Consider the following 15,647-nt stretch of genomic DNA (forward strand, 5'->3'; position numbering starts at 1 on the left):
GCCTTCTTGTCTTTTGACCCATAGATGAACATTTTGTTGTTGCTTTGAGATAACTGAAGGTGCATTAAGAACCAGTAAGGCTTACTTGACATGCATTTATGTATCTATATGTTTCATCATAAATACAGATTCAGTATTGAAACTCCTTACCAAGGGATGGACTTTACTAGTAAAAGAAAAAATAATTTGTACCTTCTGACCATTTGGATCCATATGAAGTAGCAACCCTACTAAAACTGTAAACCTAATTCTGGCTGACATAATGTTTTGATTATTAACTAAGTTTAGTACTTTTTGTAAAAAGCATTTAGCTAACAAAAGGAGGTGGGGGCTGTGGCCATTGAAAACATTCAAAATCCTGTCTCTAAAATGCCAGGGTGCTTCATTTGTTTGTTTATACTTTGCCCATTTATTTGCTAGACTGGATCACAAAGCATTCTTTGTAGTGGAGGGCAGAGAAAGGGAATTACCAATTCAGGACTGATTTTCCCTACCAATCCCCAGCAAGAACAAAAGACTCTTTTCAGCATTAGCTGTTCTTTCCAAATATCCACCCAAAGAACAAGCCCTTTTATGTCTAAATGGGAATTCACAAAGCAAAGGAGAAAAGGATAGCAAAGAACTGGGGCTTTGAAGTTCATATGGGTTTCCCTTCCGATGAGCAATGTTTTTAAAACATGCTTTTATAATTGTAGCCTTTTATAGTTACTTATTTACAAACCAAATATGCTTGTACATTTTTACAACCCAAACAATCCTATAAATTGGGAATGTTACTGACATATAGCTGTTGGGATTGGACAGGGATAATGTAATGTCTGGAAAAAAAACAGAGGCCTGTGACCTCAGGCTAGCAAAATATCTTGATGTTTCCTGTGATATGACCTTTCTCTTTTTGTATGTATCACTCTTTCTAATAATTCTAAATAAGTCAGTACTGTAGGGAGCATTGACAAGGCTGTAAACAAAATGGAGGCACAATGAAAAACAAAAGAGATATCGGGAAGGCAGTAATCATATGCAAAAAAATGTAAGAAAAATAAAGGCAATATCTAACAGTAGAAATGTCTTCTTTCGGAAAAAAAATTTTACTATGCTATGCTGTACCTCTTTATACTGTTGCATGGAAATAAAATGGAATTTCAACACTGAAATGGATGGGATCACAAAATAGATAAATCCTGCACAGGTATGAAGATTTGCTTGTACTCAGTCTAGGAAAGAGGTTTTCAGATGTGGCTGGAATAAATTTCTTTGCCCCTGACTGCTAGGTGACATTTCAAATCAATGAGACAAAATTGCAAATTCAGTCCTGAGACAGCCTTTAACCATGTATGTTATGGCTATAAACCTATTCTAATCTATCTTTCTTTCTCCACTCCATTCTTTCCAGAATAAATTCTGCAGAATTTACACATTCACAGTTTTTTGTTTTGTTTTCTGGACACATAACGTCTTATCTCTTTTCCTGAAAGAAAATACGTTATTTAAAACCTTGTTGAAAAACATGCCGATATTTCATAAAAGAAACCAGCCTGGTTGGACATATTTCCAACAGATCAGCTTAGTCCCATGACATTCCACAATATTTAAACAAACGGATAGTCTAAATTGGGTTTTCCTATGCCTTACTTTATGAATGAAATATTATTTTGGCCACTGCTATATATTATTCTTTTTGGAGAATGAATGCCCTTATTTTCTGTTTGTATACAAACCCATCATTACTATGCAAATAATTTTACTATATGTCCATTATGTCTGTAACTTTGTAGCTCTTCTCAAAATCCTATTCACATAAAAATTGTGACACAGTGAATGAGATGTTAAGTTTGTTAGTGATAATGACTAAAAGCTCAGGAAAGGAAGTGCAAAGACGAAAGCACTTGCTTTAGTTGCTGGAGGCTTGTACCTTTTATACAATGAACACTTGAGTTATTTTTATGAATAGTTGACCTAGATTTTCAGCTTGAATGAAAATGCCCACCTACAGTTCAGTAAAGTCAGAAAAGCTTATGTTCCCTAAAAGCTTTTAAACTCAAAATGAAAAACAAACCGCAAATGAGATAAGCAATCTCATATATAGAAATTAAAGTAGGCAACTGATATAAAGGCATCCCATTTCAGGTTTCATTCTCTCTAAAATGATGAAAATGCTATTTGTCTCATTTACAAGAAAAATTAGCCATGTTGTTGATGGGATGCATTTTACAATCAAAACAGATCCAAGAAAAAACTCATGATGATTACCAGTAGTTGTCCCATAATCTTAAAGGCGGCCATCACAAGACTTGGTCTCATAAGTTTATTCAATCCTTGATGTCTTAAAAAGGACAGAAAAAAAATACCTCTTTGAGATCCTGTAAAGCAGAGGTCTCCAACCGTGGCAACTTTAAGACTTGTGGACTTCAACTCCCAGAGCTGGCTGGAGAATTCTGGGAGTTGAAGTCCACAAGTCTTAAAGTTGCCAAGGTTGGAGACCTCTGCTGTAAAGGGTTCTTACCTGTTCTTATCTTTATATTCTTTCTTTCTTCTAGAAACTCCAGACAATATGTGGTATGCCCCCTCATTTTATTATCAAAACAAGAGCTGTAATGTGGATTATGCTAAGCACCTGGCTGAGAGTAATCACTGAGTTCCATGGCTGAATGCAAGCTTGAATCTGATCCCAGTTCAACAACTTATTACAATCTTCCTCAACCTTGGCATATTCAAAGTGAGCAGACTTCCACCAGCATAACTTGCTAAGGTTTCTTGAAACTGAAAGCCACCAAGCTGGAAAAATCTTTCTTAACAGCATGGTACCATTTGATAGAAGTAGTATAATGAATCCCTAATAGTTGTTTCATTAAGGCAAATTAGCTTCAAAAGGAGCAGCTCTTTCAGCACAACATATACACAATTACCTTATTATTGAGTCAGACCATTGATCCATTTGCTCCACCAATCCAATACTTCGGTTGCTGTCAATCTGAGGCAGGAAACACATGAAAATTGCAGTGCTAAAAGAAGCTTGGCCTGTTTTTTTTTTTAAAGAAAAACCTAAAATATTCTTCACTGTTCTACAATGAAGAAATTCCAGTCCTGTCTATGCTGGTGACAAAACACACCACACTATAGTTTTCAGACTCCAGAAAAAGTTACTTTCAGCTGTGGGTCACCAAAGGATTATGGTATCAACTTCTGAACAAGTTCATTATTTAGCATTAGCATTTTGGCATCCTGCTGTAACCATTCTAATTAAACAAGAGATGAGGAGAATCAAAAACATATTGTCCCTCACACCCCAACAAAACATGACAAGAGCACTGTTGGATTGGACCAAAGACCAATTAGTGAATTGTTACATAGTGTAAACAACCAGAGCCTCTAGAACTTACACAAACAGCCCACAGACAGTACAAATACTGTGGAATCTATATATATATATATATATATCTATATCTATATATATCTATCTATATATATCTATATATATATCTATATATATATATATATATATATCTATCTATCTATCTATATATCTATATATATATATATATATATATATCTATCTCTATCTATCTATATATATATATATCTATATATATATATATATATATATATATATATATATATATATATATATATATATATATATATATATATATATACATACACCGTATATACTCAGTATAAGCCGAGTTTTTCAGCCCATTTTTGTGCTGAAAAAACCCCCTCGGCTTATACTCGAGTCAGATTCCCTCTGAAAAAAATAATGGTGTGGAGTCGCTGCCGCCGGAGCGGCCCAGTCCCGCCGCCTAGGGAAGGGAAAGGCAAAGCGCTTTTGCCTTTCCCTTCCCGGCTGTGGCTGTTGGGAGTCGCTGCCGCGCGCCCCAGTACCACCGCCTCGGGAAGGGAAGGCAGGCGGCAGCGACTCCCAACAGCCCCAGCCGGGAAGGGAAAGGCAGGCGGCAGCGACTCCCAACAGCCCCAGCCAGGAAGGGAAAGGCAGGCGCAGCGACTCCCAACAGCCCCAGCCGGAAGGGAAAGGCAGGCGCAGCGACTCCCAACAGCCCCAGCCGGAAGGGAAAGGCAGGCAGCAGCGACTCCCAACAGCCCCAGCCGGGAAGGGAAGGCAGGCGGCAGCGACTCCCAACAGCCCAGCCGGGAAGGGAAAGGCAAAAGCGCTTTGCCTTTCCCTTCCCGAGGCGACGTGAGATAGTGAGATCGTTTCCCAAATTAATTATTTTTATTTTTGAAATTTACCAGTAGCTGCTGCATTTCCCACCCTCGGCTTATACTCGAGTCAATAAGTTTTCCCAGTTTTTTGTGTAAAATTAGGTGCCTCGGCTTATATTCGGGTCAACTTATACTCGAGTATATACGGTATATATATATATCGTTTTCTATTGAAACAGTAAATACACACTGTTACTTCCCAGGAACTGATACACAGGGGACCTCTGATCCTGGAAGTAATAAATAAATATATGGTTAATTGCTATTGATAGTTTTGCTTGAGAAATAATCTGTTGAATCCCACTTTAAAGCCATTAGGTAGGTGATTATTAAAGATCTCAGCTTCTAATGAGAATAAAGTTTATCCAATAAACAAGGAACCATTTACAGAAGACAAATGACCATAATTTGTGGGGGGAGAGGGAGAATGAAAATGGAACACAGATTGGAGCAGATGAAGAGCCATAAGGTCCATTCCATAATAGGAAAAAATACACATCTAATCTAACAGTTTACTTTTATTTGTGTAACCATCACGTATTAAGAAGTAATGAATTTCAGAATTTAACTCCCTGCCACGTGAAAAACTATTTCATTTTTTTTTCTGACAGGAAACTCCCCCGTGCAGCCTTATCAAGACTCTGGATTCTAATTTATGTGATGGGGAACTCCTTATTTTTGCTCATGTCCTTCTGTTATTTGCCTTTTTTATAAATTAATAAAAAATCAAATCCATTCTGGCTTGTTCCAAAATAGCTGTTATACAAAAATGGCAGTCCATTAAAAATTGTAAAATATCCTTCCTAATTTTTTCTTGAAATCATTAGAGTGTATAATACGTCAATTTATATTGCTGTATTTATTTGGATTTACACTGTTATGATTCCTTTTATTACAAAGCAAAGGGAAAAAAACCTACGCTGAGGATCAACACAAGAAACTCGAGTAGATTATAAATAATTAATTACACTATAAATCGGCACAGCTTCCCTACACAAAAGTTCTTTCATCCCTGTTATATGCACTGGTTTTCCTAAAAACATTTGGTAACATACTGCAAAGTAGGGCATGGAGCTTTTTATTTTTAGATGCTGTTTTAATGCTCTAGATTATTTATATACGTTAAAGTGTGCTGAATATTATATAGTCTTCACTCCTCAACATCCTCCAAGCTTATCACTTAGAGCAGGCATTTTTTTAATGAAAATAAAATTAAATCAAACTTGTTTTCAAAAACCTGGGAACATTTTTCACCTCCACAGCAAAAGAGGCAGTGATATAAGGTAATATTCTACAAAAAACATTGACAAGCAGGAACATCAAGACAGGAAAGAAAGAATGAGGTGAAGGACCAAGCACCAATAAACCTCAACAGGGTTAACTATGGTTCGGGATTTAAGAGCTTTCCTGCAGGCTGCGAGCTGCGTGCCTGTAAATCGTCATCAGCAGCTGCCTGCAGAGAAGCAGCCTTTGAAACAGCCCTCTTTTCTTGCTTTTCTAACTGCAGCTGTGCCTTGTTCGGCAGCTGAAGTTGAAAAATCAGGAAATAAAGATCAGGTAAGAGCCCAAGTGGGTGGGCGGGCAAAAACATCAGCAGACATAGAACCGTTTCTATATCTGCTGCTCTTCAGAGCTACTGGTTATACAGAGGTGAACAGAACCGGTAGAAACCCACCCCTGGATGTCTTGCTGGAGAATCCAACCTGGATGGGAACACTCACCACCCACCACAGCACCAGTAGGGAGAAGAGAGTGATGAAAAGGAGAAATGAAATACATTGTTCGCATCATTAATCAATCAAAACATTGGAAAGCTCTGGCAAACCACACTGAAAAAAGAAAACCAAGCATTTTCCCTTTTTCCAGATGCTAATCTTTGAAAGTCCTGTGGTTTTTAAAGCACCTGAAACAATCCTCTCTGTACCAAGCTTGATGTAACATAGATGTCCTTGGGGATTGTTTCTTACACTGCTTTCTTTTTTAATTCCAGTGTTTTCAGCAACAATGCTGCAACTACAAAGTTATAGAGGTAGATAGTTTGACTGTGAGAACTGGATCAGAACAAAATCTAGGTAAATCCAGATTTCAGGAGCATATAGTATAATAGGAAAAGCACGGGCAGTCCAAAACACTTTGCTACCCACGTCTGAGGATAAGGTAGCAGCCACTTATGCCCTGTATCCATTATATAGTATTTAGGGAAGCCAATCAGACCTCAGTACAGGTAGTCTTCAACTTACAATCACAGTTGGGGCCAGAATTTTGTTGTACAAGGTGAAAAGACAATAAAGTAAGTAAATTTCATGGGTAAGCAAGGCAGTTGTTAAGTGAATCACGTTCAGTTTTACGACCTATTTCACCACACTTGTTAAGTGAGGCATGCAATGGTTAAGCTAACGTGGTTTCCCCCATTGGCTTTACTTGTTGGAAGCTGGTTGGGAAAGTCACAAATGGAGATCACATGATGCAAGGATGGTGGGCAATCATAAATAGTGGTTGCCAAGCACACAAAATTTGATCACATGACCACAAGGGTGCAGCAATGGTTGTAAATGCAAGGACCAGTTGTGTATGCATTGGATAGAAAATGTGCAAACTAAGTATATAATATATACTTAGAGTTCATACATTCAAGATTGATTACTTTGTAAAGGTTGTAGTCCACATTTCTTAATGGGATTCTATTTTTAGATCTCTTTGCATAGTAAAACTATCCGGGCTATCACTAAAGGTACTTACAAAGTTCAGTTTCTCATAATCCATTTTCCACTGACTTCCTGAGAACAACAAAGTAGTTACTATGGTAAATGGCACCCTGTTTGCATAGACCAAGGGAACAGTTGAAATGAATAGCACATGAACAGATAGCAGTGTGACTGAAACAACAAACACAAGCCTTTTGTAAGCATTTTGCAATTTTTTTCCTTAGAGCAAAAATTAATCCTTCATAACATTATACACTATTTTACCTTTAGCAACCTACATGGAGATGTATATGAAATTCTGAACTGTGTTAGTGATGACTTCAGGCTTCTGAACTTTTTAACATGGTCAAAAACTATCGAGTTTTTTTGTGAATGTAAAATCTGGAGGTCACTGAACACAGCACAAATGCCAATTATAATAAAAATGAAAACTTTAAAGTGAGATACACAGAAGCTGGTTTGACATAACACACTCAACTTGAATTTAACACTGACCTATGTACTACCAAATAGATTGAGTTCCCACAACTAAGATTCAAACTATCCAAGTTTAGCCTTTTTCCCCCCTGCAAATGTAGTTGCTAAATCTTCTAGTGATCTGGTTGAGTGCACAGTGTAAACCTAGACAGGCTCTGCTAAAAGCAAGGTTACTGGATCTGATTTGCACAAAAACAGATGGCCACTAATTGGCAGCAAAAAGTTAGACTTCTCCTGTCTCCATTCTAAGACCCGGCAGCAGTAAGTAGCCTATCTCTAATTATAAATACATTCTACATTCTTAGAAGAACAGATGGTCGCCATGGCCAAGAGCATCTTTACACAGCTTCATGTTGTGTGCCAGTTGCAGCCATTCCTATTACACAGAAAACTACTCAGTCATTCAAGCCTTAGTCACCTCGTGTTTGAACTATTGCAATATGCTATACACAGGGCTGTCCTTGGGAGAGCACTTGGAAGCTTCAGCTGTGCAAATGCTGTGCTGTGCTGTGCAGGCAGTTATGGGTGCTAAAGTCCTCTTGCTTCACGAGCTGCATTCAGAGCCGTGGTGGCATAGTGGTTAGAATGCAGTATTGCCCACAGCCAGAAGTTTGATCCTGATTGGCTCAAGGTTGACTCAGCCTTCCATCCTTCTGAGGTGGGTAAAACGAGGACCCAGGTTGTTGGGAGCAATATGCTGTAAACCACTTAGAAAGAGCCATAAAGCACTGTGAAGCAGTATATAACTCTAAGTGCTATTGCTAATATTGGTATGTTCCAGACACAATTCAAAGTGCTGGTGGACACCTTTAAAGCCCTTCATGATTTGAAAGACTGGATAATGGGACCATCTCTCCCCATTGGTGTTTACTCCTCCTATTGGATCCAGCAGGAGAGACATGCTCAAACAGTGCCATCCGCCAGGACCCAAGATGACCTTTTTTTGCTCTGGCACCTGTTTTTTTGGCGCCCTAGACTTGTCTCAACCCTACTGGGTCTTTGTGAGGCATTAAAAAGTTGTATCTGCCATCAAAATTGGGGTCTTAATAGTGTGGTGATCCTATTTTTTAGCTATATTGATTGCAGAACTCTCTTGAGTTTCTTGATCGTCTTTTTGTATGGAGTGCATTTAGAGGCTAAATTCCAGTTTTGCTCCTGTGATTTTCAACTATCTCCGTCCTCTCCATCATTTTGCCACTCATTTGCTACCATATATGTGTCCTCCTTCCAACTCTTAAGATGAACTTATACTATCTAGACAATTTATAGGAGAAACACACTAAAGGTTTTTTTTTTTTTGAGAAGGATATCATCAACAAAATGCTTTGCAAAAAAAAATTCCCTAATTTAAGAGAGGAAAGCATTTGCAGCAGTAAATTGCTAGTCCATGTATGATGTGCCATACACCAAATATATAAATAAATATATAAGCGAATAACAACTGTCAATGAAAGAAAAGTAGCTTAGAATAGGCACAACAGATGTGACCATTACCAGAGCATCTCACAGTTCACAAGTGATTTTACCTTATCATAGCAGTGGTCTGGTTTGGCATTCAGGCCCTGATTAACTGCACAATTATACAGCTATAGGAGAGTAATGAGATGTGAATGAAACTAAATTTGTTTGCTTCTTTTTCCATGGTTTAAGGTCTTCTTGTGTACATCTAGTTCAAGAAATTATAAAAGATACTAGGAACAATGAAAGCAATTTGCTGTCTATCCAGTAACTTTATTTTTCCTTCCCAAGGAAAATCAAGTGACAAGTATATGCACCCGTTTTCACATTTTAGTTCTTTCCCTTCTGCTCTTAAATTATGACCTCAGAAAGAATTCCATAACTATGTAAGGATGGGGAAAAAAATATCTTATTCAAGAGAGAAAAGAGGGACAAGAGGGTAGATAAAATATCTTATTCATTCTGGATATCAGCCAATGGATATTCACTCAATGAACTAGCTCTATTTTATTCTAATTAGCTCTATTTGCTGGAGCTTCTCTGGACCACATTTTAAGAGCAAAACATCTTACAAAATCTTCTAAAGATATTAAAGGATGAAATTTCTCAAAAGTTTGTATCATAAGCAGACCATATTACTGCTTTCATGATCCTGATAAGCTATCAACTGCAAAACATCTTACAAAATCTTCTAAAGATATTAAAGGATGAAATTTCTCAAAAGTTTGTATCATAAGCAGACCACACTACTGCTTTCATGATCCTGATAAGCTATCAACTGCATGCAGGCAGAGGTCATAAGGAAAACTCTATTGGTTAAAGCCAAAGGTCTGTCTAGCTACTGCAGTTGTAAGCAACACCTGATCCTGGGGTTCTCTTTTTGTAGTCCTAGGATTAGAATCCCAGGGTAGTGCCTTAGGGACAGCAACATGCCCATAAGCATTTTTTCCTGACAATTTTTTTAGCCATCTAACTTTTCATATTACACAATACTTTAATGGGAGACTGGTATACTGAAAAGCAGAAGCATCTCTTAAGGGTCCCTTAAGCTTTCTTGGAAAGTAAAGGTGACAGGTCAATGCACCCCATTCCAATATATCTGGAGGATTATCAGTCTGGAGAAAGCTCATTTGTTGGGACTAAAACTTGGGAAATAATTTCCTAGAGCCAGAGAAAATATTTGAATAATAAACTGTTAAAGCATCCAAAGAATGTGAGAGATATTGTTCCAATCACATGAGTTAGGATTGTTATGAGAGTCCTGCATTTCCACTCTGTCCTGCAGTAGCCAAATTCAGCATACCTTTCTTCCCCAAAGCCTCATAGATCTCAACAAAAGGAGATTATGAAGTAGAATATGAAGCAGTTTTCTTCTTATGCAAAGAAAACAATATTTTTAGGAAAAATAAACTGCAAAAACTAAAATGGACAGAGAAAGATGTCATACATACTGAGAATAATGCTTTAAGGAGAACACACAAGGAGACCATCTTGCATATCTTGGGACTGACTGGAAAATATTCTTCCCAATTTATTTCTTAAAGACTATATTCCATCTTTCATCTTCACATGATTATTTTTTCAACTAGACTTTTGTCTTTAAAGTAGTTACTGCATCTGTGAATAGCAATATAAATATTTAGCATTCTTGTTTAAAGCACCAATAAGCATTTTCCAGTGACTAGCAAAATGTCAGCTATTGTGATACATAGAGGAAGGGCTGGAGGAAGAGTGCAGCACCCAAGCTACAGACCACTGGGATTCTACCAGGGAAGGCTTGATTATTCAGCAACTAGGAACAATATTTTAGATTTACAACCACACTATGATCATATCCTTCAAAACATCCCAGATGAAATCAAGAACATGCCTAATGTCTTAACCATGCCCATTTGTCTCTGATACAACTTACTGTATGTACAGAAGCACACGTTTACTGCGGTGGTTCACAAAGTGGGCAGTACCGCCCCCAGGGGGTTTGACTTAGGGGGGCGCTAAGAGGCAAGGGGGGTGTCAGAGGAGTGCTGGAGGTGGGCACCTCGCAGGGCGCAATTCAGCTTCCCACCCCACCCCACTTGCCTGGCTTGCTGGTGGCCGAGAGAGAGGCGAGCCAGGGCTGATCCATTGCTGCTTGGGTCCCGCCTGGATTCTCTGCAGATGCTGGGTCTCGCCTGCTAGGGGTGGGGTGGGGGGGTGACCAGGGAGCACGATGCTATGCCTCCCGTATCTCGTCCTTGCCTGCCGCTCCTTCTCTCTGCCACCTGCCAGCCTGCGCGCTTTGGCTGAATGAGGGCCGCTGCTGTGAGAATGATGCGAGTCAAGCCTCGGGAGAGCGGACCTTCCATCCATGGATCTTGCATAGTGGTGGCCTCCACTCAGCTAAAATGCTCAGAGGGGCGGCTGGCAGAGGGGCGATGCAGGCGGCATAAGTCTCATGCTTCCTGGTTACCTCCCGCACTCCCCTCAGCAGCCATGACCCAGCAGCTGACAAGATGCAGGCTGGCAGGGAACCGAGTAGCGACGGGTCTGTCCTGACTGGCTCACCTTTCCCTCTGCCACCAGCCGCAGGAGGAAGATAAGTTTGTGGGCAGTCAGGAAAGCCCAAACTGCTGCGGTTTGGGCTTTCCCGACTGTCTACAAACTTACCTTCCTCCCGTGGCTGGTGGCAGAGGGAGAGAGAGAAAGGGAGGGAAAGAGAAAGAAAGAAAGAGAGAGAGAGAAAGAGAGAGAGAAGAAGAGACAAGAAAGGAAGGAAAGAAAAGGGAAAGAAAAAGGGAGAAAGGAAGAAAAGGGATAGACAAAGAAAGGGGGGATGGAAGGAAGGGACAGAAAGAGAAAGGGAGGGAGGGAGGAGAAAGTGAATGAGATATCTAGTCCAACCACCTGCTCCAGCAAGGTTAGAAGGGAGTGTGTGTGTGTGTGTGTGTGTGTGTGTGTGTGTGTGTGTGTGGCTGTCAAAACTCCAAAAACAGGTCAAGTAGGTCTGTAGAGGTCACTCATAAATTAGAACACTTGCTAAGCAACCAGCCATTAAGCAAGGACCACTTATATTTGGTTTGCCAGTCACATGGCCACCTGGCCATGCCCACCCAGTCACATGACCAAACCACACCCACCCAGTCACGTGACTACCAAACCACACCCACCCAGTCACGTGACTACCAAACCACACCCACCCAGTCACATGACCGCCAAGCTACACTTGCAAATTAGGCCATGCCCATAGAACCGGTTATTAAGAAATTTGAATCCCACCCTTGGGTGGAGGGTACTGAGGATGAGTTTGTAGCACCAAGGGGGTGGTGGACTAAAAAAGTTTGGGAACCACTGCGTTACTACTTCAGAATCCTGTCTGCTATTTCAGTCAATATTCTCCTGAAGAAAACAGGGTTATAAATTTCACTGAATTAAGGCACCCTCCCTCTTTTAAGCGCAACTTAAATGCTGACATCAATATTACCTCATCTTTGTCTGTACATAAGGAAACCTCTTTCAGCTATTTCCCTTCCATTTCAAAGTCCAACTGTTAAATGTATTGATTTAATAAGTGACTGAGATTATCAATCTTTCCAACATAGAGATGCTTTTCAATGCTGCCAGGCTTATTATCCCTACCCTGACACTACTCCAGGGATGTGCAGAATCCAATCCTACAAATGCAGTCACTGAAAAAATAATCAAGACATAAAATCTGTTATAGTATAATACATCACATTAAGAAATATACATTGGTACATGAATCGAAGGCAGTTCACTCCACTGAGACCCCAGCATGTGTAGAAATTAGCTTTTTCTTCTCCAACAGCCCTCTCCCACCTCCCACTTAGCTCCAGGGGTTTACATAAGCTCAGCTATAAAAGTAATGTGCTCTCAACGGCAATATTTTAATCTCAAATTATGAACTGTGCTCACAATAATCTCATAATATTCTGTCAGTGGAAACACATTCTTTTAATGGAAAAAATAGCATTTGTAAACATTTGTAGTGATGAAAAAATACAGAATTTTCAGTATGCCTAGTTCCTGAGCAAGTAACATTGACAGAATAATCTTGGACTAGTCCTTCTTCCTAAGTGCGATGACCCGGAGTGTATCAAAAATATAACAAAAACCAACACGTAAATAAAGATCCTTTAATGCCTTCAAGTTGGCTTCACTGTTTAATTGTTCACAGTTGAAGATTAAACTATTTTCAAAACAACATTCCAAACGAAAGACAGTTCAGATTCAAACAGCAGATAACGAAGCAAAAACCAAAAACAAATCTCAGTGAAGAAAATTCCATGACAGACCAGGATAATTAATTATAAACTTCAAGAAGATAACTAGGTATAGTCCATTGGAAGAATGCCAACTAAGATAAACCTCATCCAGGAATAAAACACTAATTGGTTTCCAGTGTTTGTTAACACACAGGTCCAAACTCTTATGCAGATCTCACACCTGCAACCCATGAAGAGGATCATGGCCCTCTCCTCCTGAGTAGACCACGTTTTACCCTGATCCTCTCCTCCCTGTGTGCCCTAGGATGGAGAGGGGATGGGCCTGGGTCCTCCTCTGACTGCTCAGCCGGCCTCTGCCCTTCCCCAGCCTCCTCCACCATCTCTGGAGCCACACTTCCACTCCCTGTTGGCTGTTCCTCCACTCCTTCAGAGTCAGTCTCCACCAGGGGCATGACACTAAGCCTATATATGTAATCCAGAAAAACAGTAGGTGATACCATGGGTCCATAAATATCCACCTGCGGATCCAGTAGGAAAAACAGAATACACATAAATATAATATTTTTAAAAACTGGTATTACATTTTGAGATACATTCTATAATGGTTGTATTTTTAACACAATCCTTTATAAAAAGCTAGTGCCTCAAAACAGGAATCATGTAATTGTCTATTTTTCAGATAACTGACAAGACAGAATTGGCCAGCCCTTATTTCTTATAGATTGAATGTTCTGGTATGCAGCAATACAAATATACAATAAACATTTTATGGAAGGAGTCTTTTTTTTTGTTAATAGCTGTTTATTAGTTTTTAATGAAACCTGTCTGTTTATGTCACAACATTGTTAAATCCTATTTAATTTTTTTCATGCACCATTCAAATCAGAGTAGAATTCTCCTCTGACACCATACAGTGAAATAATATTGGGAGGACTACATTTCCTTCTCTGTTGTAATTCATTAAACAGAAGTGTTGCATTAGGAAGTGAAAGAATAAATGCTACGTTCTGGCAGCTTTCTAAGCAAACCGGTTTTCCTATGTTTCTCCTTGGGGTAGATATGTTATTCATACAACACTGACCTTATTATTGGAAAGAAGTTAATAAATTGTTTCAAGACTCCATCTGGTCACATAAAACATTTTGCCACATATTAACTATATGTAAAGTGCCGTTAAATATTTTAAATTGAATGTTTTAATCTCTCTCATTTCGAACAGCATCATATACATATTTGATTAACTACAGTTAACTCTCTTTAAAAACTTGCTGCTTAGCAGATTGAAAGAAGAAACCAATCTAGGGCAGCAGCCATCATCTCCTTATCAGTCAGCTGCACTGAAAGAGAAAACACATATTTGCTCTTTCGCAATCACAAAGGCTGGTTCAGCTTTTTCACCAGTCCTGTTTCATGTGACATCTACAATGGCCACATCAGTAGCATTTTTCTTTTTGTCCTCAAGACAAAAAGGAACATGCTTCTATTGTAATAATGTCTTTTTATTTTATTTTTCTCCATTCTTCCATACAAAACTGCATGAGATCAATAATTTTTTCTTTCTCTCAAATGTTTAGGTTCGGGGACAAGAAATACTTGCCTTAGCCCAGACAAAAATGCCTACCACTATTGCAGGGTTTTTTCTTTTTTTCTTCATAAGCCAAGATTAAAACAAACCAGAGAAACTCAGAATTCACCAGAAGAATCTGGCTTAATCATATTCTATAGTTAAACCAAGTTAAAATACAGATTGGAAGACCTTCAAAACAAATTAGTCTCATACGAAAGAATAAGTGAGCACAAATGTGATATCAGGAACCAATCTATCAATAACCAGTGGAATAATTTAGTGTTCAAGTTACTTTACTTGATTGCATGATTTATCACATAAACCACAATGGCCAAGGGCCCACAACAGCATAAGTTCAAACTAAGGAAATAACATTTTGACTTAACCTTAATCGCTAACATGAAGGTGTCATTCTTTAAAATTTAAAAGTTCTCCTCCTATCTGGGCAGAAACAAAAAGACTTTTAAAAACTCAGGTAGCATTAATCAGTTCTTCAACACCAGTATGTGCTTATCAATTTTGTGGTTTTCTTCAATAATACAGTTATCACTATCTTTTCTCTATTTCATTTTCCTTTGATTTCATTATTTATAAATCCCTCACAAAGAGATGTATATTAGTAACCTCAATATTTCATGGTCTTAATGAAATGGGATAAATACCATAGATGTTATTTTATACTATGTTTTGCTTCAAAATCCTTATTGTTTACATTAGGACTGTTTACAAATATTAAAAAGGAGTACAGTATTGCAATGAAATAGTGTTGGCCATTATGTAGCATCATTTTATTTGCATGCTGATTGAGTATTAATGTAAACCACCTTGAGTCTTTTGAATTTGGCAGCTATAGAAGTCTAATTAATAAATAGTTATAACATGTTAAACCTTCTGAAAGGTAAATATTTGGTCTGCTAAAATTCCAGAATTTATCCGTGGGAAATATCCATGGGATATTTTTGAATATCAGGAAATATCACCTTCAGAAAGGCAGGA

The 15,647-nt window shown here is 38.6% G+C and overlaps 1 long non-coding RNA gene across 2 annotated transcripts in view; it reads right to left on the reverse strand.

Annotated features, from left to right (window-relative positions):
* Nucleotides 1-14,713, reverse strand: part of LOC148133481 (uncharacterized) — a 278,397-nt gene extending 263,684 nt beyond the window's left edge. Inside the window, exons 1-5 of one of the 2 annotated variants that reach the window (XR_015746859.1) lie at nt 12,322-14,713; nt 10,313-10,478; nt 6,961-7,097; nt 2,907-2,971; nt 2,504-2,760 (exon numbers count right to left, since the gene is read on the reverse strand). This is a non-coding gene — a long non-coding RNA (uncharacterized LOC148133481). The other variant, XR_015746860.1, reaches the window with a different exon arrangement.
* Nucleotides 14,714-15,647: the final 934 nt, after the last annotated feature.

Source organism: Notechis scutatus, chromosome 1 (genome assembly GCF_049901735.1).
Source record: "Notechis scutatus isolate UNSWTSFEM ecotype Mainland chromosome 1, rNotScu1.2, whole genome shotgun sequence".
Classification (NCBI taxonomy): Eukaryota; Metazoa; Chordata; class Lepidosauria; order Squamata; family Elapidae; genus Notechis; species Notechis scutatus.